The sequence below is a fragment of the Vicugna pacos genome, chromosome 3 (assembly GCF_048564905.1).
Source record: "Vicugna pacos chromosome 3, VicPac4, whole genome shotgun sequence".
Lineage (NCBI taxonomy): Eukaryota > Metazoa > Chordata > Mammalia > Artiodactyla > Camelidae > Vicugna > Vicugna pacos.
In genome coordinates, this window is record NC_132989.1 from 15,599,221 (window position 1) to 15,621,755 (window position 22,535).

The 22,535-nt window shown below is 44.8% G+C and overlaps 1 protein-coding gene and 1 long non-coding RNA gene across 3 annotated transcripts in view; one reads left to right on the top strand and one right to left on the bottom strand.

Annotated features, from left to right (window-relative positions):
• ABLIM3 (actin binding LIM protein family member 3) overlaps window positions 1–22,535 on the bottom strand; it is a 165,751-nt gene that overhangs the window by 86,990 nt on the left and 56,226 nt on the right. The window lies entirely within an intron of this gene.
• Window positions 21,339–22,520, top strand: LOC140689395 (uncharacterized). Its single transcript, XR_012064316.1, has 2 exons — window positions 21,339–21,415; window positions 22,340–22,520. It is a non-coding gene; the product is annotated as an uncharacterized lncRNA (long non-coding RNA).

The window sequence follows — 22,535 nt, forward strand, 5'->3', positions numbered from 1 at the left end:
TGGTCTCAGGACTCCTAACACACCTAAAATATTGCCGTGAACCTCAAAGAGCTTTTGTTCAGGTGAGTTACACCTACTGCTATTTACTGTATTAGAGTTCTGAGAATTTTTTTAAAACAGAAAAACAGAAGCACACATTCCATTAGCTGTCAGTGATGACTTCATCATACATCCCCTCTGGAAAACCTCACTGTACTCTTGTGAGAGACTGAGAATGAGAAAGGCAAAACCCTTCTTGGGGTTGTTACGAAAATGGTGTTGATCCTGTGGACTGCTCAGAGGCCCTCAAGGGCTGTCAGGGAACATCTCTGAAAACCGCTGCACTCTAGGAACTCTGGTGCAATAGAGGTAACTTCCTGCCGAGGAATCAGGGCACACGACCTGGAAATGGCACGTCCGCGTTGGCCCTTGCAAGATGGGAGGCATCGACACCAGCCAAGACGCACACCTCTCCTGCTGGCCCACTCCATAGCAACAGTGGGCAAGCTACAGCTTGAGAGTCAATTTTGGCCCACTGCCTGTCTTTGCAAATCAAGTTTTATTGCAACACAGCCATATCGACTCATCTATGTGCTGTCTACGGCTACTTTTGTGCTAAGATGGCAGAGCTGAGTAGTTACAACAGAGCCCGCAGGACCTACAAAGCCGAAGACATTCACTCTCTGGCCCTTTCTAGAAAAAGTTTGCTGACTCTTGTTCTTTAGAATATTTATAAAGGCAAATGTTTCAGTCAAAAATAAACTTGATGCTGAATGACTTTTTCATATGTACCAACCCACCCCTGCATTGGATCGGGGGTTAGTGAGTGGTAAGGAAGGTGAGAAAGAACATACCTCCATCAGGGGGCAAAAATACCATTAGCTTGGTGAGCCATCCTGAGACCTTTGTTCTAATCTTCTAACACACTGGGAGGCTTAGGGCAAATCATCCTAACCCACTGGGGAATGCTGAGGAGGATGGACTAGACAGGGAAAGTTTCCCTAATAGTCAGAGTTGCTCAGAGATGACACGAGCAGCCTTTCTAGATAGTGAGCTTCCCACACGTGGAAGCTGCCTGGGGCTGCAGGACCCCTGGGCTCGACAGACAAGAATCAGATCTTTGGGACTCGGATAACTGTATTACATTAGGGAGCGCAAACTCAGCGCTTCAGAGGGTAGGAGGTCATGTAAATGGGAGAGTGGGCTGGGTAAGATGAAGGGAGTCGGGGAGGGAGTCAGAGAGGCATGGCTCCCACTCGATTTAAACTGACTCCTGCCAGGTGGGGACATGGGCTCAGTGAAACCAGAAATCTGGATTTTAAAGTAAGATCTCTCAGCTTTCATAGCTAGGCTCAAATACTTAAAAAACAAGAAGAACAGTATGTGACTCAAGTAAAACATATTGATGGATCATCTTGCCACCTAGGCCACCAGGGATAAGATAAATTTTAGTGCCTTTGTCAGATTAAACATGCTTTGATTCTAAGAGAATGAAAGCAATCCTTTATATTTATTGAGAGGTTTTTGATTTTCTGCCAGTCTTGACATCTTATTTCAACAGCGCAGTCAGGACCAGAACCCAGGAGTCCTGATGCCAAGTCTAGTCTTCATGCTGTGGCTGTAGGATCCACTGCGTCGGAAAGAAGACCTGAACTTAGCAGAGTGGACTGGGTGGGATGAAATGGAAACGACAGTGACGGCAGAAGAGCTAACCAGGCCGAGAGAGCAGGGAAAGAGCTCAGCAGCAGGAGGTGCAGTCAACGTGACTGGAGCAGCAGACACAGTGAAGACAGTCCCTTTGGATCTCAAGAGCATCTGCTCCACCCAGACCTTCCCTTGTCTTCAAAGGTCCAGGAGCCAGTAGATTCCTGTATTACCTTGAGCTAGTTTGACCTGGATTTTGATCACTTGCAATCTAAGAGCTTACAAATGCAAGCTCTTAAGAAGGAGAGTAAAAATTTGCACTGTTGCAGTACAAAAGCAGCCACAGACAATATGTAAATGAGTGGGCATAGCTGTGTTCCAATAAAACCTTATTTACAGATAGGCAGCGGGCCAGAATAGACCTTCAAGCTGCAGCCTGCCGATCCGTGTTACAGAATCATTCAAGGGGCTAGCAGAAGTGTGTGTCTGTGTTGAGTGTTCTGATGCCACCCACCTTTCAAGACCAGCTCAGAGGTAACCTGGCTGGATTATTGGATAGATGATCTTAAAGATCCCTACCCACCAAGGGATTCAAGGATGCTCTGGTCTGATTTTGTCGCAAGGATTTAAAAGTAGAATCTAATTCAAGCTATGTTTGGAATGGAAAGTCTCCTCCAACAAAATGCCTCCAATCATAATTACCAGTTCTATAACTGAGCATATGTTGGGGAAAGCCTCAATTCATAGTGAGCCAGTTAAAATGCAGGGAAGGGACAGCTAGCAGATCGTTTGAGTTAGAGTCCAGGCTGTTAATTACTTTTGTAAAAGAAATATATAAACATGCAGATGGCAATTGTAGTAAACATGTTCATCTACATATAAATATCAAAATCCAACCCACTCCTCAAGGCCTACCTCATACGTAACATACTTCTAGAAAGATTTCCAGATTCTCGCCTCATGCTGCCCCCCCCAAATATGAGCTCTCTTTTAAAACCTCATGGCATGTACTTCTTATGACTAAGAAGTCATATGACTTATTTAAAGCTCTCTTTTAAAAAATTTTTTGTGGTAGACATAGATAATTAGGTTTGTTTGTTTGTTTGTTTGTTCATTCGTTTATTCAATGGAGGTACTGGGGATTGAACACAGGACCTCGTGCATGCTAAGCACACATTCCAACATTGAGCTATACCCTCTTCCTTTAAAGCTCTCTTTTTAAAAACCTCATCGCATGTACTTCTTATGACTAAGTGCTTCTCAAACTTGAGTGTGCATCAGAATCCTCAGATGCCTTGTCAAAACACAGATTGTTGGGTCCCACCCCTACGGTTTCTGATTCAGTAGGTCCCAGGTTGGGGATGAGAATTTGCATTTCTAACAAGTTTCCAAGTGACGCTCACGCTGCTGGTTTGGGGACCACATTTTGAGAACCACTCACCTAGAGAACAGTCTACCCTGTAATATTGTTACACTTGTGCTTGCTTTATTTCCCTAGCAGACTGTAAACTACTCGAGGAGGGGTGCTGCTGATGCCCCTAATCCCTGGAGTATTTGTGTGGGAACTCCACAAACATTTAGACACACCCATGGTTTAAGATAAGCAGTTAAGTCTCTGGTCAGGATGAACTTAATAGATGTTTGCTCCAACAGGAATTTCTGGAACCCACAAGGAAGGCAAACACAACAGGCTTGTTCCCAAGAAGTAACCAGTAACTAGTAAAGAGAATTTCTGTGGCCAAACCACGCTGTACTAGAACTCACAACACCATCAAGTTCAATATTCCGATGGAAGACCAGAACCCAAATGAAATCCGTCATATGGTTATGCAGCATTTTCTATACATAATGCAGGTACTGTGTGTGTGTGTGTGTGTGTGTGTGTGTATGAGGGAGGGTGAGGTGGGGGTGGACAACGACAAATAATAGAAACACTAAGGTTATCTAAATATCCTTTATGGGGAAACCAAGAAAAAAAGTATGATGGAAATCAGAATGCGACTGTATTTTAAGGCAGGGGCTTTAATGAGTTTATTAAGTTAAAACGAGGTCATCAGGGTGAGCTCTAATCCAGTATGACTGGTGCCCTCATAATGAGAGAGGATGAGGACACAGACCTGCACAGGAGGAAGGTCATATGAAGATCCAGGGAGAAGACAGCCATCTACAAGCCAAGGAGACATGCCTCAGAAGAAACCAGCCCGGCTGACATCTACATCTCAGATTTCTGGCCTCCAGAACTATCACTAAATAAGTTTCTGTTGCTTAAGCCACTCATGTGTGATATATTGTTATGGCAGCTCTAGCTAACTAACACAGACTCCAAATCATTATTTTAAGTAGTATAAAGCATATAAAAGCTGCCAGGGAATCAAGACCATGCAAAGCTCCTGGAGTAGAAGGTGCCCTGTCCGTCTACGCCTTGTCTCAGACTTATTATCTCCAGTTAGGAGGATCCCAGCAGGTCCTAACTGACCTCTTTTCCCATTCATTTCTCCACACAGGCGCCAGAGTGATGCTTTCAAGAGCCAAATACGATGATGCTTAACCCCGCCTATCACTGCTTCCAGCAGCACTTAACACCATTCAATGGCTTTACTTTGCTCTTAGGATAAAGTCAGACTCCTTGCCATGGCTCTACAAGGGCCTGCATGGCCTGGTCCCTGCCAGCCTCCTCAATCTCCTCTCAGACCCTCTTCCCTTTTGGCAGTAGCTGAAAGCCACCTGGCTTTCTTTCTTTTCCCTCCAATGCACCGTGCTCCCTCCCCATACTGGGAGAGTCCCACTCCAAAACAGACATGAAAGAGGTGCTTCCACATGCAGATGTGCTAAAGGTCCTGGAAGATGCATCTTGAGGCAGATGGCCTTCAATCCTGAGTTTTCATGCCCCACTAATTTTGTCAGGTTAGTCATTGGTAGAAATTGTCTAAAGACCAGATGAAAAGCACTATTTTCAATAGCAAAGACTCAGAAACAACCCAATGCCCATCAACAGACAACTGGCTTAAGAAGATGTGGTGTGTATATATACATATAGATATACACAATGGAATATTACTCAGCCATAAAAAAGAATGAAATATTGCCATTTGCAGCAACATGTATGGACCTAGAGAATATCACACTAAGTGAAATAAGTCAGACAGAGAAAGCCAAATATTGTATCACTTACATGTGGAATCTAAAAAATAACAAATCTATCTATATACAAAACAGAAACAGACTCAACAGATACAGAAAACAAATTTACAGTTACCAAAGGGGAAAGAGAGGATGGAAGGGATAAATTAGGAGCATGGAATTAACAGACACAAACTATTATACATAAAATAGAGAAGCAACAGGATTTACTGTATAGCACAGGAACTATATTCAATATCTTATAATAACCTATAATGGAAAATAAACTGAAAAATTATATACACATATATATACATATATGAATCACTTTGCTGTACACCTGGAAATAAGACAATATTGTAAGTCAACTGTGCTTTCATTAAAAAAAAAAAAAAAAAGAACAGTTGGGCCACAGTACCCAAAGCAATTTACAGGTTTAATGCCATCCCTATCAAATTACCCAGGACATTTTTCACAGAACTAGAAAAATCCTAAAATTTATATGGAATCACAAAAGATCCAGAATTGCCAAAGCAATACTGAAGAAAAAGAATGAAGATGGAGGAATAACCGTCCCAGACTTCAGACAACACTACAGAGCTACCATAATCAAAACAGCATGTTATTGGCACAAAAACAGACATATGGACCAATGGAACAGAATAGAGAGCCCAGAAATAAACCCACAGACTTTTGGTCAATTAATCTTCAACAGAGGAGGCAAAAAAAAAAAAAGAAGGAAAGAAAAGACAGTCTCTTCAGCAAGTGGTGTTGGGAAAACTGGACAGCAGCATGTAAATCAATGAAGTAAGAACATTCCCCACACCATACACAAAAATAAACTCAAAATGGCTTAAAGACTTAAACATAAGGCAAGACACTATAAACCTCCTAGAAGAAGACATAGGCAAAACGTTCTCTGACATAAATCTTAGCAATGTTCTCCTAGGGCAGTCTACCCAGACAAACAGAAATACAAGCAAAGATAAACAAATCAGACCTAATTAAACCTACAAGCTTTTGCACAGCAAAGGAAACCATAAGCAAAACAAAATGACAACCTACGGAATGGGAGAAAATATTTGTAAATGATGCGACTGACAAGGGCTTAACTTCCAGAATATGTAAACAGCTCACACAAAAAAGAACAAACAACCCAATTCAAAAAAGGTCAGAAGACCTAAACAAGCAATTCTCCAACAAAGACATACAAATAGCCAATAGGCATATGAAAAAGTGGCTCAATATCACTAATTATCAGAGAAATACAAATCAAAACTACAATGAGGTATCACCTCACACCAGTCAGAATGGCCATCATTCAGAAGTCCACAAACAATAAATGCTGGAAGGGGTGTGGAGAGAAGGGAACCCTCCTACACAGCTAGTGAGAATGTAGTTTGGTGCAGCCATTATGGAAAAAAGTATGGAGGTTCCTCAAAAAACTAAAAATAGACTTATCATATGATCCAGCAATCCCACTCCTGGGATTATATCCAGAGGGAATTCTAATTTGAAAAGATACATGCATTCCAATGTTCATAGCAGCACCATTTACAATAGCCGAGACAAGAAAATAACCTAAATGTCCATTGACAGAAGACTGGATAAAGAAGCTGTGGTATATTTATACAATGGAATACTACTCAGTCACAAAAAAGAATAAAATAATGCCATTTGTAGAAACATGGATGGACCTGGAGATTGTCATTCTAAGTCAAGTAAGTCAGAAAGAAAAGGAAAAATACTATATGATATCATTCATATGTGGAATCTAAAAAAAAAAAGACACAGTGAACTTATTTACAAAATAGAAATAGATTCACAGATATAGAAAACAAATTTATGGTTACCAAGGGGGAAAAGGGGTGGAAAGGGATAAATTAGGAGTTCAAGATTTGCAGATACTGACTACTATACATAAAATAGATAAACAACAAGTTTCTACTGCATGGCACAGGGAACTATATTCAATATCTTACAGTAACCTATAATGATACAGAATATGAAAAGGAATATATGTATATGCATGACTGAAACATTTTGCTGTACACCAGAAACTGACACAACATTGTAAACTGACTATACTTCAGTTATAAAGAAAAAGAACAGCTGAAAACTACTAGAGCTGTTTAGTGTTGAGTGAGGAGAGCAGTAAAACTCTAGGCATACTGAGATGTACCCAGGGTGTCTTTCCTAAACTAGGCACGGGTGAATCCTGGTGACGGGCCCCATTCATCTGGGAACTGTAAGGGGAGCTGAAGGGTGAAATTCTGGGCCTCTCGGCCAAAACGAGTCACCTGCTCTGATGGGCATGATGAAAGGGTTCTTTCTCTTTGGTCTGGCTTGCTCACCGCCCTTCCAGACACAAAGAGAAGAGCAAAGCTTCTCTCCTCTGGTCACTGTCCTGTGTCTCTTTTTATCATCATTTAATTATAGAGACTATGCTTTCTGAATGAGATGCTGAAACGGATGGGTAGACGCATGGCCTAACAATGGGAAGAAATATTTGAAACAAGGACAGTTGTATATAAGGACACTATACCCACAATGAACAGACTCTTTTCACCTTGCCCTATTTACCTGTAACCCAAATAAAGCTGGATTTGCCTTGTGCTCAGCTTCTGTGCAGAATTGTGTAAAATTTTAATGATTAAAAGAAACACAGCCAACAACCAAAAGTAATTAAAAAAAAACCAATTCAAATCTTTGCTAGCTTCCCTTTCAAAGAAAAGCCAAGGGAAGAAGGTGTCTAATAACTAGGAAAACAGAGGCTAACTCAAAGGTTTTCTCATTCACTGCCTTTTTTGATTGTTACCAAACACGTCAGGTGAAGCAAGATCACTCCATCTGTTTTGTAGATGAGCAAACTGAGGCTCTGGGAATTAAAATGTGTCCAGACGCCAACACAGGCCTTCCAGGTCCCAGCTCAGCAAGCTTCCTTTTCTACACTTGTGCACACACACACACGCACACCACTGGACTCCTTTTCCACCTTCTGCCTCCTAAAATATTGTTTTTTTTTTATTTCTTGAAACTAATGGCAGGAAAAATGATTATTGCCAATATAAGTTTAAGAAATCCCCAGAGATTCACTAAGGTTTGATTCTCAAACCCCAGTTAAGTGTGGAGCTCAGACAAGAGGGAACAAATATCAATGAAGCATACATGCATTTTCACTCTCTCAGCCTCTCTAAGCTACATTAATGCCTCAGAAACATCTACCGGAATAACCTCTTTACTAGCCAAAGAGGCATTCTGTCCCCAGTCGACTCCAGGAACCCTGGTACAATAATTAACATGTGGGCCAGAGCCCAAACTCATTGGCACAGGACAGATTTCTCAGATGAGAAACAGAGAAGCCCCAAATCCCACTCACATAAAAGGCTTATTGACATTATCTGTTGAAACGAGTAGAGATTTCAAGGGACACAGCAAGGCAGAGAGAAAGCAGAATTCTGGCTATGGAGGAAGTGGGTGGGAGGAAGGCTAGACTTCTCCCCTATTTCTCAGCCCCTTCGATTTTCACCAGAGCATTCTCTAAGTTCATACCCTCGTGTGGACTTTGCTACTGGCTAATGAGCATTTCCCCATAACACTGATGTCACAGGAGCCAAAATAATCCAGGTCAGCAAACACATTCCAGTGGTAAAACAGAGGGTTTCAGAGAGCTCCTGTGCGCACATCAGCCAGGGGAGAGGACCAGGTGCCCTGGGCTCAGGGCTGACTCCAAAGAGAGAAAGAGCCTCTGTGAGGACAATGGCATTCAAATCCAGAAAACCCAAAAGAGAAGGAGGTTTGATTATTAGAGAGAGAAAGAGGGAAGGGATTATGGCTAAAAGGCCACATGATGGGAAAGTGGTCTGAAAAGTGCTGAATAAGAGGATGAATGTGGACCCAGGCACTCATCCCACCTGCTCTTGGGCTCTGTGCTAGGTGTGGGATGCAGAGGGCCCTGGAGATGGAGGACAGTTCTGGCGTGTTACATAGTTAGCCTGCTTGTGCTTCAGAGTCTTCTCAACCTGGAGATACATGCAGAACCCCTGGGTTACAGCCCAATGGAGGGAACACAAAGTAGACCCAAAATACAATACCCATAAATACAGACCCAGCCTTCCTAAAGACAAGACATCCTAAGGTTTCCTGGAATCCCTAAGCTTCTCCTGAGTGAGCACACTACATTGATACTAGCATTATCCTAGTGTCATTTCCTGGCACCCACTGAGCCCCAGGGAAGACCTGGCTCCAAGCAGAAAGTCCCGAGTCAGCAAAGACTACAAAGTTCAGTTGCTAATGCTAATGCCATCTTCGTAGGTGTAGTTATTTATTGGGCAATCTTTACTGGGCAATTTCTATGTGCCAAAGACTGGGGACATGCTGGTGAATAAAACAAGCATGTTTCCTCTCCTTTGGGAGTTTACAGTTCCATGGGAAATATATCTAGTAAGCAATTAAATGAATAGATAATCACAACACTGGAACATCAGGGCCAGGAAGAGACCTGGAGAGGAGGGTCTTGATATGTATAATGCTTGAAAGTTCACCAAGCACTTTTCCAGGTGTTATAATAGTTGAAGTAGCCCCCCCTTTTTTATAACATTTTTTTATTGATTTATAATCATTTTACAATGTTGTGTCAAATTCCAGTGTACAGCACAATTTCTCAGTTATAGATGAACATGTATATATTCATTGTCACATTCCTTTCTCTGTGAGCTACCATAAGATCTTGAATATACTTCCCCGTGCTATACAGTATAATCTTGTTTACCTATTCTACAGTTTTGAAATTCAAGTCTATCTCTTCCCACCCCCCACCTCCTTGGCAACCACAAGTTTATATTCTATGTCTGTGAGTCTATTTCTGTTTTGTATTTATGCTTTGTTTGTTTGTTTTTAGATTCCACATATGAGCGATCTCATATGGTTGAAGTAGCCCTTTGAGGTAAGCAAAGCTGATATATCCACTGAACTAATGAGGGTATTAGCAGATGTCATAGAATTAGTAAGAGAGCTAAGATTTGGAGTCAGTTCTTCTATTTCTAAGCCTAGGAACTTTTTAAAAGTTTTCATTTTATACACACACACACACACACACACACACACACACAGGTATACTTTACAAATAATGCAATATACAGATCTTAAAATATGAAAAGCTTTGACAAACAAACCCATGTAAACAACATCTCAATCAAAACAGGGAACATTTCCATAACACGGAGATAATCTGCTGTCACCACTTACAATCAATCACTCCTCCTCACAACTAGAGGCAAACTCTGTTATGATTTCCATCCACATAGGTTAGCTTTGCCTATTCTTTAACTTCGTATGACAGAATCATACAGTATGTGCTCTTTCTGTCTGGCTTCTTTTACTCAGCATGCTTTTGAGATTCACTGTTGCATGTATCAATTGTTGGTCCTTTTTTTCTTTTTTTGCTGAGTAGTATTCCATTGTGGAAATGTAACACAATTTGCTTATCCACTTGTCCAACATTTGAGTTGTTTCCAGATTTGGGATATTATGAATTCAGCTGCCAGGAACATCTTTGCCCAATTCTTTTTGAAGATTTATGTTTTCATCTCTCACGGGTAAATACCCAGGGATGGAGTTGCTGGATCATAATTAAGTGTGTGTTTCTATGAAACTGCCTACAGTTTTCCAAAGTTGTTGTACCATTTTATGTTCCCACCAACAATGTATAAGGAATTTAAGCCATTTTGGTGGGTGTAAAGAGGTGGTTCTAATTTACATTTCTCTGATGACTAACGATGCTGAGCACATATCTGTTGCTCTGTGAAGTGTCTTGCCCTGTTTTGCTGCTTTCAAGTGTTGTAAGAAGTCACTGCCTACCTCAAGGTCACAAGATATTCTCCTATATTCTCTTTTAGAAGCTTTATAGTTTTAGCTTTTAGTTTATTAAGGTCTATGATCTATCACAAATTAATTCTTGTGTGTTGACTAGGAATGCACAGGCTTATAAAGTATAAGGACTCCTTCATTTTTATTTTTTACTTTTTATTGTGGCATAACCTGCAAAGAGTCAAGTGTACAAATCTTACGTGTAAAGCTCAAGAATTTTACACGTTTACATCCATGTAACCACATTCAGATCACTTGAGGACTCCTTTCTATTGCTGAAAGTATCTGTTAGCCTCACTATGTCAGTATTATCTTCAAGTCATAATTATTTTGCCACGTTGATTTTTCTTAAATACGTGCATTTGACAGAAAATTACACATATGAGGCTTGGTGCACACATGGATTTATAAGCTCCAGCAGTAATGCTCTGGCTCCCCGGTGATCTGTTCCTTGCAGTTGTAAAGCTAATGCACTATTCCCTACCAATGCACGGCTTCTGTCCTCAAGGAGCTTATAATCTAAGAGGGCTGTAGGAAATGCACATGAATAAACCAGGTTGAGTTACAACAAATGACTCATAACCATAAGAATGTTCTAAAACAAGGACCAGGGACTTCCGAAGAGGGAATAAAATCACTGCAGGAGTGGATGACAGGAAGTTCTTGGCCTAAAGATGGCCAGGATTTTGATAAATGGGAGTAATTATATGAGGGAATTGCCAATGGGAGAAAGGGTAAAATAACAGCAGCAGCTAGTGCCTTAGGATCCTTTCCACTGTAATTTATAGAAGCCAGCTGAAACTAGTTTAAGTGGAAAGGGAATTTCTTGGTTCCTACAACTGGGAGGTCTAAGGATGGGGTGGAGTGGGCCACCTCTGGCTTCAGATCTGGCTGTTCTCAGGAGCTTTACACTATGGTCAGAGCCATAACTTTTTCTATTTTACAGACAGCCTCTTCCCATGTGTTGCACAGGACTGGCCACTGGTATCCCCAAAGTCTCATGTCCTCAGCTCAGCAACCCCAGTGGAATGAATACTCCATCCCAGTATCTCCCTACCCAATCCCAGGGAATACTTTGGTTGGCCTCTCTGGGGTCTAATGTCCACTGGTGAACAAATCCTTGTGGCACAGGTAGATGAGATGCTCTGATTGGCTAGTCTAGGTCATATGCCACCCCCTGGAGGCGGTGCAGAACACCATAACTGACAGCTCATTAGTACTACATGGAATTGGGGGGAAGTTTCTTTTGCAAAGAAACCGAAGGAAGGATGATGAAACATGCTGGACAATGGGCTACTGTATTTCATTACAAGGGAATGTGGGCTTGGAGTAGGAAATGTGAATGGGGAGCAAATTAGAAGGAGACTTTGCTCTGGACAGTGAAGCCCTGGCCGGGAATATTGCCTGGCATGTCTCTTCCCAAGTGGAGAGTCCATGGCCTGAGTGTCAAGAGCTGTCTACTCAACAGATCCCAGGGCAGCCTGTGCAGCCCGGTACCCAGTGGCCACGGGAGAGGAGTCATGGAATACCAGGGCGTGAATCAAGGGCCGTGCCGAAGGTAAAGGCACACAGAGAACGGAGACAGCCTTCTTCAGTCCTTTTCAGGCCCATCTTTCCAGAGTAATCTTCATCATATTTGAAGTAAACTCCCCTTACAGTTACAAACACGAACTGAGTAACAAGGACTAGGTATTTCTGTGCCATCATTTCGGACTGGAATGTCAACGCTGGAAGAGGGCTCAGAGGTCGTCTGGCACAAAGGGCAGCAAACTCAGGCCCACAGGTTAAGTCCCCCTCCCCCTTTATTTTTGTAAATAAATTCTGATTGCACTGCTGCCTCATCCGCTTGACCACACATCGTCACGGGCTGCCTTCACAACCCAGAGACTGTAACACGACAGAGCCCAAAATACTTACTTCCTGGTCCTTTACAGAAAAAGTGTGCTAACTGCCGGTCTACTATGACATGCTCCCTATTCAATTAGGACTGTCCTCTACAACATTAATTTCACTTCTGATTCACACCTGGATAAAAAGAGACAATTCATGGGAAGTTTAGAATACAGTCTGACATATAAAAAAAAAAGCACTCCTTAAATGTTGGCTGAACAGAAGTCTTAGGGTATCAATATACACCTCTGTTCCCCTTTCCCAACGCAATGACCAAGAGGTGACCGGTCCTAATCCTACCACGTGCTGATTAATTTGTATATTTAAAGGGGGTTTTCCCAGTACATTCAAATGTATTTCATTACTTCTGCTACCAATCATTACTGAGAGTGTGCTAAGCACCTGCAGCCATTCCCTCGCTCGGTGCTCCCCCTTTTATTCCCATCTTGAGAGGAAGCTGAAGCTTTGGAGGGTAAAGCAAGTCACCCAAGGCTGCACAGCTAGTCAGTGGCTGAGCTGGAATTTGAACCCAGGCAGTCTGACTCCGTAGCTTAAGTGCTTATCAAACGCACTATCTAAGGCACCTCGATTTGGTAACCTAGTTTTCAAAGTATCAGTTCGCCCAGTCCCAGAAATCAGAATCAGATAACAGGTCCGCTTGTGGGCCCAAGAGCAGTAACGGTGACAGGAAGGCACGGCGGGGCTGCGGAAGCACTGCCAGCTCATCCTCTCTGCTCCGCAAGCCTCCCCTCATCCACTCACACCTGCTCTACTGCGCTTAGCCTGCTTCTCGCTGCCTCTGGGCTCTCCCAGCCGTCAGGTGCGTGTTGCCGGGGAGATCTTCCTAAATAATGCACAGCTCTGCTGGGGTCACTGCTGGGCTCCAAACCTCTCATGGCTCCTCACTGGCCGGGGACTGTAACAAATACACTCCAGCCTGGCACATAAGACTCGCAGATCTGCTCCTCACCAGCTCCCCAGCCTTATTTCCTCATTGTCCACCTCCTCGTGCTCCACAGGGTACAGACAACCGGGCTTCCTGACATTTCCCGAAACTCTCTGTATCTGTTTACTTTGCACCTCCTCCCCCCTGAGCCACAGGCCGGGGACACAGAAGTTGTGCAACAAGGGACTGTGGAATGCTTCTGTGGGAGAATGAATGGATAAACCTACCTGGAACACCATTTTCCCCCTTCAATGCTACCTCTCAGAGTGCAGATTGAGTGCTACCTTCCCCGCGAAGTATTCTCCAGGTCTTCCAGAGGAATTTGGCCTGTCTCCCTCTTCATTCCTTCCTTCTGTCTCAATACCCATGATGGTCTCCTTGTATTTCAGTCACACATGTGTCCACCCCCCGGGAGATGCTGGAAGGAGGCAACCTGAGGTCACACTCTCTGTCCTGTGTATCTCTGATCCCACAGTGCCTGGCACATGGCCATGCACGGAGCAGGGATTTGTGTCACTGCCCCAGTGAACGGGAGAGCAGTGCTGCGACATCCAACAGGAGACGATAAGATCAGCCACCCCAACCCACACTTCCCTCTCTCACCGGTGACTCTCATCACAGCAAAATGGGGAAAGACAGCAAAAAGGAGGAAGCAGCAAGGAGGGAAAAGAAGCTCGGAGTTGGCTCACCGTGTTTCAGATACCTGCCCCACCGCCTCCCAGCTCGTGTGACCGAGGCCAGGACACTGTACCCTTGAACCTCATTTCTCTTTTAAGCAAAATGGGAGTATTAAATACTCTGTATTAAATTCATTCGTGCACATACTCATTCAAGACGTCATTACTTATTAAATAAGAGATTCAGGGCCAGCGACCTCTTTTCTGAGCCTCAGTTTGCTCCTCTGTAAAATGAGGATATTATTAGCATCTACTTCATGGGACTTCCAGAAGGGTCCAGTGCCCTTATGCCTGTGAAGAGCTTAGCACCGTGCCCGGCAGAGCAAGTCCTTAATGAACATGGACTGTCATTAGCGGTCATCACTTTGTGCCAAGCAGCCTAATGAGTTTGGAGGACTCAGCAGTGAACAAAACAGGCCTGTCACAGAGCCATCATGTGGCTTACGATCCAAAAGGGGATAGAGGCACAAATGAGGAAAACACACTAATGGATAAAACAGTCACCGGCTGTGGCGAGTTCTGGGAAGGATGATGAGAGCCAACATAATACGGGGAAGACTGTCCTTAGACACAGAGCAGGGAGGGCGCATGTAGGATTGTTGCCAGGATTAAATAAATAATACATGTAAACAGTCGCACTCAGATAGGCTATAATTGGAAAAGAATGTCTCTTGATTAAGAGAAGGAGAAAAAGTTGGTCTGAGGCTAAGGCATCTCTGCTGGGGTTTAGGTTTCTCTTTGTTCCTGAAATGCTGCCTCCCAAGTCCCTTCTCCCCACACACAACGGTTCCAAGCTCTGTGTCTGCCCTTTGAAAGGGGGATTTATGGTCACTTGAGGTTCCTGCGCCCTATAATCCTGGCATCCCAGGCAATTCTCCTTGCAGAACAACTCATGCTGACTGTGGAAATATCTAATTTTACAGTTGCCTTAGATTGTCCTTGGATGGGCAGGGTCCGGATCCCTGGGCTTTCAAAAAGCAGGAACAGACCTCGGGCTGGCCCTGCCCCTGCATGCTGAGAGCAGCTTGCTGCGGGAAGATTGGCACTTGGTGGAGTGTGCTTCAGGTGCTTAAAATAGATCAACTGTGTCATTAGACTATTGCAAGGCAGTTGTTTCATTGGCCCTGCTGGTGCTGGTGAGGGCAAGAGATAACAGCCCACGGAGAAAGACCTACGCTCTGCACAAAATCAAGCAGATGTGAGGGAAAAGCTTTTGAAATGATAGAGGCGGTAGAGAGTAGAATTCTGCCAAGAGATGGGGTGGGGCTGTGGCACGAGCACACAGCAGTAACCACAGCATGGGGAGCAAGAGGACAGCAACGTGGAGCCTGTCTGGACCTCTTGTCTGGCTGGTGATGCACTCGGAAAAGGGGCTAGAGACTTCCAGGTTGCAGGGTGCACTCAGGGGCATTGTGTGAAATTGTCAAGGAACCATCCATACCCTCGGGGGGACATAAAACCAACCTGTGGGGCTGACTCTGGCATCTCCCTTCTGCTCCTTCAAGGCCCTCTGCCCAGCACGTTCCAAGTCCTTCCATTCCTGGGCGTGCTCCACCCTGAACACAAGGCTCCAAGGCAGCCCAGGCAGAGTGGCACAGGGCAGCGCTGGGACTGCCTCCCGCCTGTGCAGCCTGCCTGGCTCCGCTGCCTTCCACTGAACTTGAGATCAACTCATCCCTCCCTCAGCCTTCCACTCCAACGGCTGTCACAGCTGGTGCCACAGACACTGGAGAGTGATGGCAGCTGAGGAGGTCAAGAGTTCTGGTCACATGTTGGAGGTAGGAATGACCCGGCAGAGACACAGACTGAACACAGGAGAGCGAAGGAAAGAGAAATGTGGATGAGGACGACTTTCTTTTTTTCCTTTAAAAACTTTTAAATTAAATTTTTTTTTTTAGGAGGGAGGTAGCTATATTATTTATTTATTTAACGGAGGCACTGGGGATTGAACCCAGGACCTCATGCATGCTAAGCATGTGCTCTACCCCTGAGCTATTTCCCTAGCCCAGGACCACTTTCCGATTACTAACTTAACGTGAATGGATAGATGGAGGTTCTAGCAATCAACAGAGTAGAAGGAGGTTTTTTTTTCTTTTAAAAAGAATAAGTTTATTACATTTCAGTTTGAATTTGAAGTGCCTTGGAATATTCAGGTGGGCAACTTAGCAGATGGCCATAAAGATGAAACTAGAACTTAGTAGAGAGATCTACATTAAAAAAAAAAAAGTGTGGGGTTTTCATCAATGAATTAATTCATCAAATATCCTTTGAGTACCTACAATGTGCTGGGCACTACGCTTTGTTTTCTATGAACTCTTTGCTACCCTTATTTCTTCCAGAGGAATGAAGAAAAAGTGCTCTCAACTGAAGAAATTATGTTAGCCTTATCCAATTTCTCGCCTTTCTTTCTCAAGCAGGAGACCCCCATAATAACAGAGGAGAAGTCTCGAGTAGCCATACCTGGCTCAGTAATCACCCCTTAGCTGGGTGGGGATATAAACTGACCTTACTGATATGGAGCTCAAGTCTGAGATGTCCTCCACTGGATCAGCATGTCCCATATGTCACAACAATATCTGAACAGTCCAGCCCCCCACCTTCCTTTGGGCTAGAAAAGGTACCCAGGGCTGGGATCAGTTACCCAGAACTGCCCTCCTTTGGTCCGTGTCCCGCCCCCTACTCCCAGGTTCTCCTGGAAATGAAACTGACCGCTAGGAGAAGGGGTGGGATGTTGTTTGCCCAACTGTATCCAACAGGATATGACATCATCCTCTGGGGATGGGTCAGCTGGGGACATAGGACATGAAACAGGATTCTGCTCACTTTAGGACTTTATAGCACAGCAGTGTTAATCAGTTGCTAACTCCAGACAGGACTTTCTCCTACGATAGTGAACAGATATGCAGCAGTTTCCTCATCTGAGTTTGAGGTTATATGGGTCATCTACTAGACAGAGGTTTAAACATGCAAATGCCTATAGCAGCAAGGCAACATAAAATTAAGCTGTCCTTGCACAATGTAATATGAAGTGGTGGCAACTGCAGCTCACTAGAGACCAGTCCATGCCCCCCTGAACGCAGGCCAACACTACTGACTTGCCACGTAGGAAAACAGGGGCAGGGATGCAAGATGTTTCAGTTGTTTTAAAAGAGAAGCTAGAAATCCCACTTTTGACTTCCCAGTTTCCCAATGCTGGCAAATAATTCAAGTTCATTGAAAACCTGGTGTAGGGCAAATAAAACATGTTCCATCATGATGGCCACCAGCTGGCCCCTGTATGATCCATGAAGAGAAGGACCATGCCTGTTATATTTACTGCTATATTTCCAGCAATATGCCTGGCGCAGTTGGTGGTCAGTAAATATTTGTTGTGTGAACAAATGAACAAACCAATTCTTATCCACCGTGGAGGACATTCCCAGGAGCTAGGCAGGCAGAAGCACAATCCTGTGGCTGTAAATGCCGTTGCACTGCTGAAATGCTACAGTCGTGCACAATGACCAGAATAGGGGGTGAGGGGGGAGTGTGTTTTCTGCAGACAGACTGACTGTGGAATACCAAGTCACTGCGGTCCTTTTCTCTGGGGACCTTCTACCTATGAAGAGTCCCCTTCAAGTTCTCATGGACAGACTCTATCTCCGCTGGTCAGAGGTGGTAAAATTAGGGATGAAACATCAAGACAAGGTAGATAGCTATCAGCATCCTACACTAGCCCTGGGGAGTAGCTGACACTCAGAGAAAACTGATCCACATGGAAGTCTCCTCTTTGAGGAGTCATTTACTTAACAGACACCACGTTATGGGTGGAATTGGGTCCCCTCCCTGAAATTCATATGTTGAAATCCTAAACCCTGGTAGCTCAGAATGTGACTGTATTTGGAGTAAGGGTCTTTAAAGAGGTAATCAAGTTAAAATGAAGTCATTAGGGTGGGCCCTAATCTAGAAAGACCAGTGTCCTTATCAAAAGGGGGATTTGGACACAGACACACACTGAGGGAATATGATGTGAAGAGACACAGGGAGAAGACGGCCATCCACAACCAAGAAAGAGGCCCGGGTGGAGCAGATCCTTTCCCTGTGGCCTCAGAAGGAACCAACCCGCTGAAGATACTCTAGTTTTGGAGTTTAAGCGCCAGAGCTGTGAGATAATACATTTCTCTTATTTAAGCCACCTGGTTTGTGATACTTCATTATGGCAGCTCCAGCAAAGTAATATACACTATTTTTATTGTTTTACAAACATCTGCTATATGCCAGGTGCTGTTTTAAGCAACTTAAGCACTTGTTTAGGTTACAACTATTAACTTATTTATTCATTTTAACAACTCACTATTGTTATACTTCCTGAGATTATCATTCAAGATGTGGTGCAGAGAAGATAAGTGACCTGCCCAAGCACACACAGCAAGTCAAAGGCGGGGCCGGAATTTGAACCCAGCTATTTAGTTCCAGTCTGTGCCCTTAAGAACTGCAGAAGAACGATTTAACCGGCAAAATATCCAACAAGTAAGAGGTGCTTAAACACTTCTGGCTGTTTTCTGTTCTTTACAATGGTATCTGGCTAATGCTGGGTACCGGCCAGTTGTTGACCATTCGAAACAGCAGATGTTAGCCAGATAAAGCTTTTGCCAGATAGGAAAGCTGGAGTTCAGAATTGACACTGCTTCCTTTACGCAATGCAAGTGCTCCTGAAGTCACACTGTGGATTTGCAGAGATGTGCTAGACTCATTTTGGGTGGTTTTAACATTGTTCCTTACACTCTTCCTCTAACCCCCACTTAGCTTCAAGTGGTCATCTGTCTACAAGTGCTCCATTCACCCAGTAAGCACTGATTAAAAAAAAAAGTCTCTATCCTTATAAAATATACAATCATCTCTATTTCATCTGTTTTGTAAGTCGAGAATTGCTTTAGAGGGCACCCTCCTGTGTTTGTGTTTATAATGGATCCTTTTCTTCAGGAATTCATACAGTTCCTGACCTGGGCAACGACATTAGCTGAGGAAGGTCACTATGCTCCCTGTCTGGGTGTCATCAGTTCTGAAATCCCTCGCCTCCTGAGGGCCACTCTGCTCCTTCTCGACCCCGCGATGTCCCAGGTCAGGCTCACCCTGATGGGCCCATCAATTGCCTACCTTGCCCTGTGGCTCCTGGTTGGATTGGGCCCCGGGGGTGGGGTTGGGGAGCGCCGCAGGAAATCCAGGGGAGGAAGGAGAGAGAGGTCGGGATACTCTTTCCCCAGTTCCTTCCTTCGGGTGTGGCCGAGGGCGAGCTGCCTTCTGGGAGCCCGGGGCCACCACTCCTCCCTGCAGACCTTCCCCTGCAGCAAGCTGGGCCTCCGGCTTCCTTTCTTTCTTGCCTCCTTAGGCTGGGGGCAGTCGTGGTAAGAACGGTCCTGGGCCACTCTGACTTCTCCTTGCTCTCTTCCCTACACCCTCCTCGCACGCTGGCAAAGACTCCTGTTTAACTCCCCTCAAATCGCCCATCTGTTCCCTGCTGAGACCCTAACGCCGACTCCCCACCTCCTTCACCTTATAACTCAGTCAGGTGCAAGGCCACGCGGACGTTAACTCCTAAAGGATCTTCTCCCTTCTATTCTTACAACTACAAAATCCTGGCCCTCAGACCTTTTCTGCCTCTCTTCTAGGATCTTAACTCAACTTCAGATTCAGCTCCTTTCTCCTGGAGTTGAGCTGGCCATTGCGTAGAGAGCAAAGTTCTGAAATGATGGTGTCGTAAGAGCCAAATCCTCTAGTTGAAAATTAGCCTTTTTCGCTGGTATTGTACCCAGCACTGGGCTCTGTACGTAGGGGAGCCATGGCTTTCAGGAAGCCTTCAGGAAGATGATCAACCTGGTACTGTATATGCATGAATCTAAAAGGGCAAGAGAGGCCGTCAGGGCCTCTGACGCTCCGGGGTCAAGTCAACGCCCCTGGCTGTGGACCCAGTGGAGACTGAATTGACCTGGGAACTCCTGGGGCCAACGTGGGGCTGGGAGACACTGACGTAGAATAACCAAAGATTTATTGTTGTGTAAGAAAACGCACATTAGGTGGTGAAGCCCTCATGGCTTTGGGGACTGTGTGAGAGTGAGGGGTCTCGAGTCAGTGCCTTCCTTGCTCTGTGGGTGCAGGAAAATGGCCAGAGACCACAGGAGTGAGTGTGTGATGGCGGAGACAAGGTTCCTAAAGAACAGGGCCAAGGTGCACGGAGAGCAACACTGGGGGATGTGAGCTGAACTGGGGAATGGTAGTGGGAGGAAGCCAGCCTGGATGAAGAGGGGTGTTGGGCAGAGGGGCTGGTGCTGGAGGGAGAGAGAGCTTTCCAGGAGGAAGGAACAGGTCCTCAGGGGAATGGAAGGAGGCAAACATGATGGGAACTGGAGAATGGTGCAGTGTGGATGAGCTGGGGCCGTGAGCAAGGCCGGGCCACAGGGGACCCTGCAGGCCTTGCTGAGGGCTTTCCTCTTGCATCTTAAGAGCAATGGGATCTGCATTTTAAGCAGAGCATGATGCAGTGGGGTGGGGGGAGACTGGAGGGGGCTGGAGTGGGTGAAGGGAGGCCAGTTAAGGGGCTGCCTCAGCAGGTCAGGAGTCAAAAGACAGATCCTTGGAATTAGGCTGGGTGTCTGCAGGGGAAGCAGTCCCACCCCACAGAGGCCAAGGTAGAAATGATGGCTCTGTTTACCCTGAAGCCTTTGGCCCATGGGAGGAACCATGTCAGTACTAGCCTGGGAGTCCTGCTCATGCCTTTGGCATCTTGTTCTTTCTGTAAGGAGCCCTCCTCCCCGTCTGCCTTACTGGCTCCAAGGGCTGGAGCCCACCTGTTGCATTCTGCCAGGTCTGGACCCTACTCGGTCATCTCCAAAATTACCCCTTCCTCTCATGGTCCTGCTTTGTGGCGTGCTAAAGGTCAGCTAGATTTCAGGAGAAAGAATACTGATGAAATTAAAATGTACTCTGATGAGTCACTGGGCACTACCCTGGATTTGCCATCTGAGACACGTGTTTCTTATTAATAAAAACAATTTACACATATTTACAAAGCAATCTGTCACAATCCTGTTTAATCCTCAAGATCACACTTCCATATTCATCTGAATTTATGACAAAGTTGTGACACTGAGAGGGTGAGTGACTTGCCTGCTAATGTCATAAAGCCAAGGACAAGAACCACAATGACCACTGCAGTGATGATGACAGCCTGGCCACCATCGCTCACAAGACACCAGCCCTGCCCGGATACCACTCTCTCAATTTTACACATGAACATTTATCTCCGTTCTGTGCTGAGGTAGGTCGCACCATTCCCATTTTGCAGATAAGACAATTATGCTGAGGACCATACAGCCGAAAGAACTAGAACCTGGGATCACCTGATTTCAAGGCGTGAACTCTATCAACTCACGCGCAGCGCACGCTCCACTTCACCGCTCCACAGGTGAAGCGATTAGCAGCCTAATAATCAGCGCATGCTTTGCCCCGCCCCCACCTCAATGGTGACATTTAAATCTCTCATTAGGAACAGTCCGCACTGTCAAAAATGTTATGCACCCAAGTACCTTTCATAATCCAACAATCACCTGCATGATTTGAAGAAGTTATTGAACTTTGGCTCAAAGGTTTCACCTGTAAAACTGGAGCAATAATGCCCGTCTCACAGGCTGGGTGGGAGATTCTGGGGAGAAGGTGCAGGTGAAATGCATAGCACAGTGCTTGGTAAAGAGTGAGGCCTCGGTAGGAGGAAGGGAAAGAAAAATTGAGTAAGAGTTTCTCTTAGGTTTAACTGCGGGCATGAGGATTGGGTTTTAAGACGTAACAACCAGTAGAATTGAATACTGTGGGAGAAGAGGACTAACAAAAATGCACTCTCTTCTTCCGCAGTATTCAATTCTATTGGTTGTTATGTCTAAAAAAAAGTAAATTCCGTTTCCTTCTTTTAGGAATACTCAGTGCTGCTAATGGGACAAGAGCTCCTTACAATTTCAGAGAGAAGGGCAAGCCACTTATTTCCTTATTTCTTAGGTTCCGTGAAAAACAGATGAGCCATCTTTCTCTTCTGTCATTTAGTGCGAAAGAGCTCCCATAAATACATATTTTCCCTAGAGATAGTGGGAAGTGACAGGCAGTTCACATCTTTACTCGTCCGAAAGCACACGGATGCAAATACGTGGCCCACTAGGTGGTCAGGTCTACCTAATATTGCTCTTCTCCTCAGCCTGGTGTGAAGCCCCAGCCCCTTTCCAGATGATCACAATCAAGAGTCAAAATGCTTGGGCTGTAAGAGGCAGAGGGAGTCCAGCTACAATCGCTTGCTTAGCATAGCTATGTAATACACAAAGGAAGACGGCAGAGATGAGTCATACAAATACATAGTAAATAAATATATTTCATTTCCATCTCCCTGGCTTTCG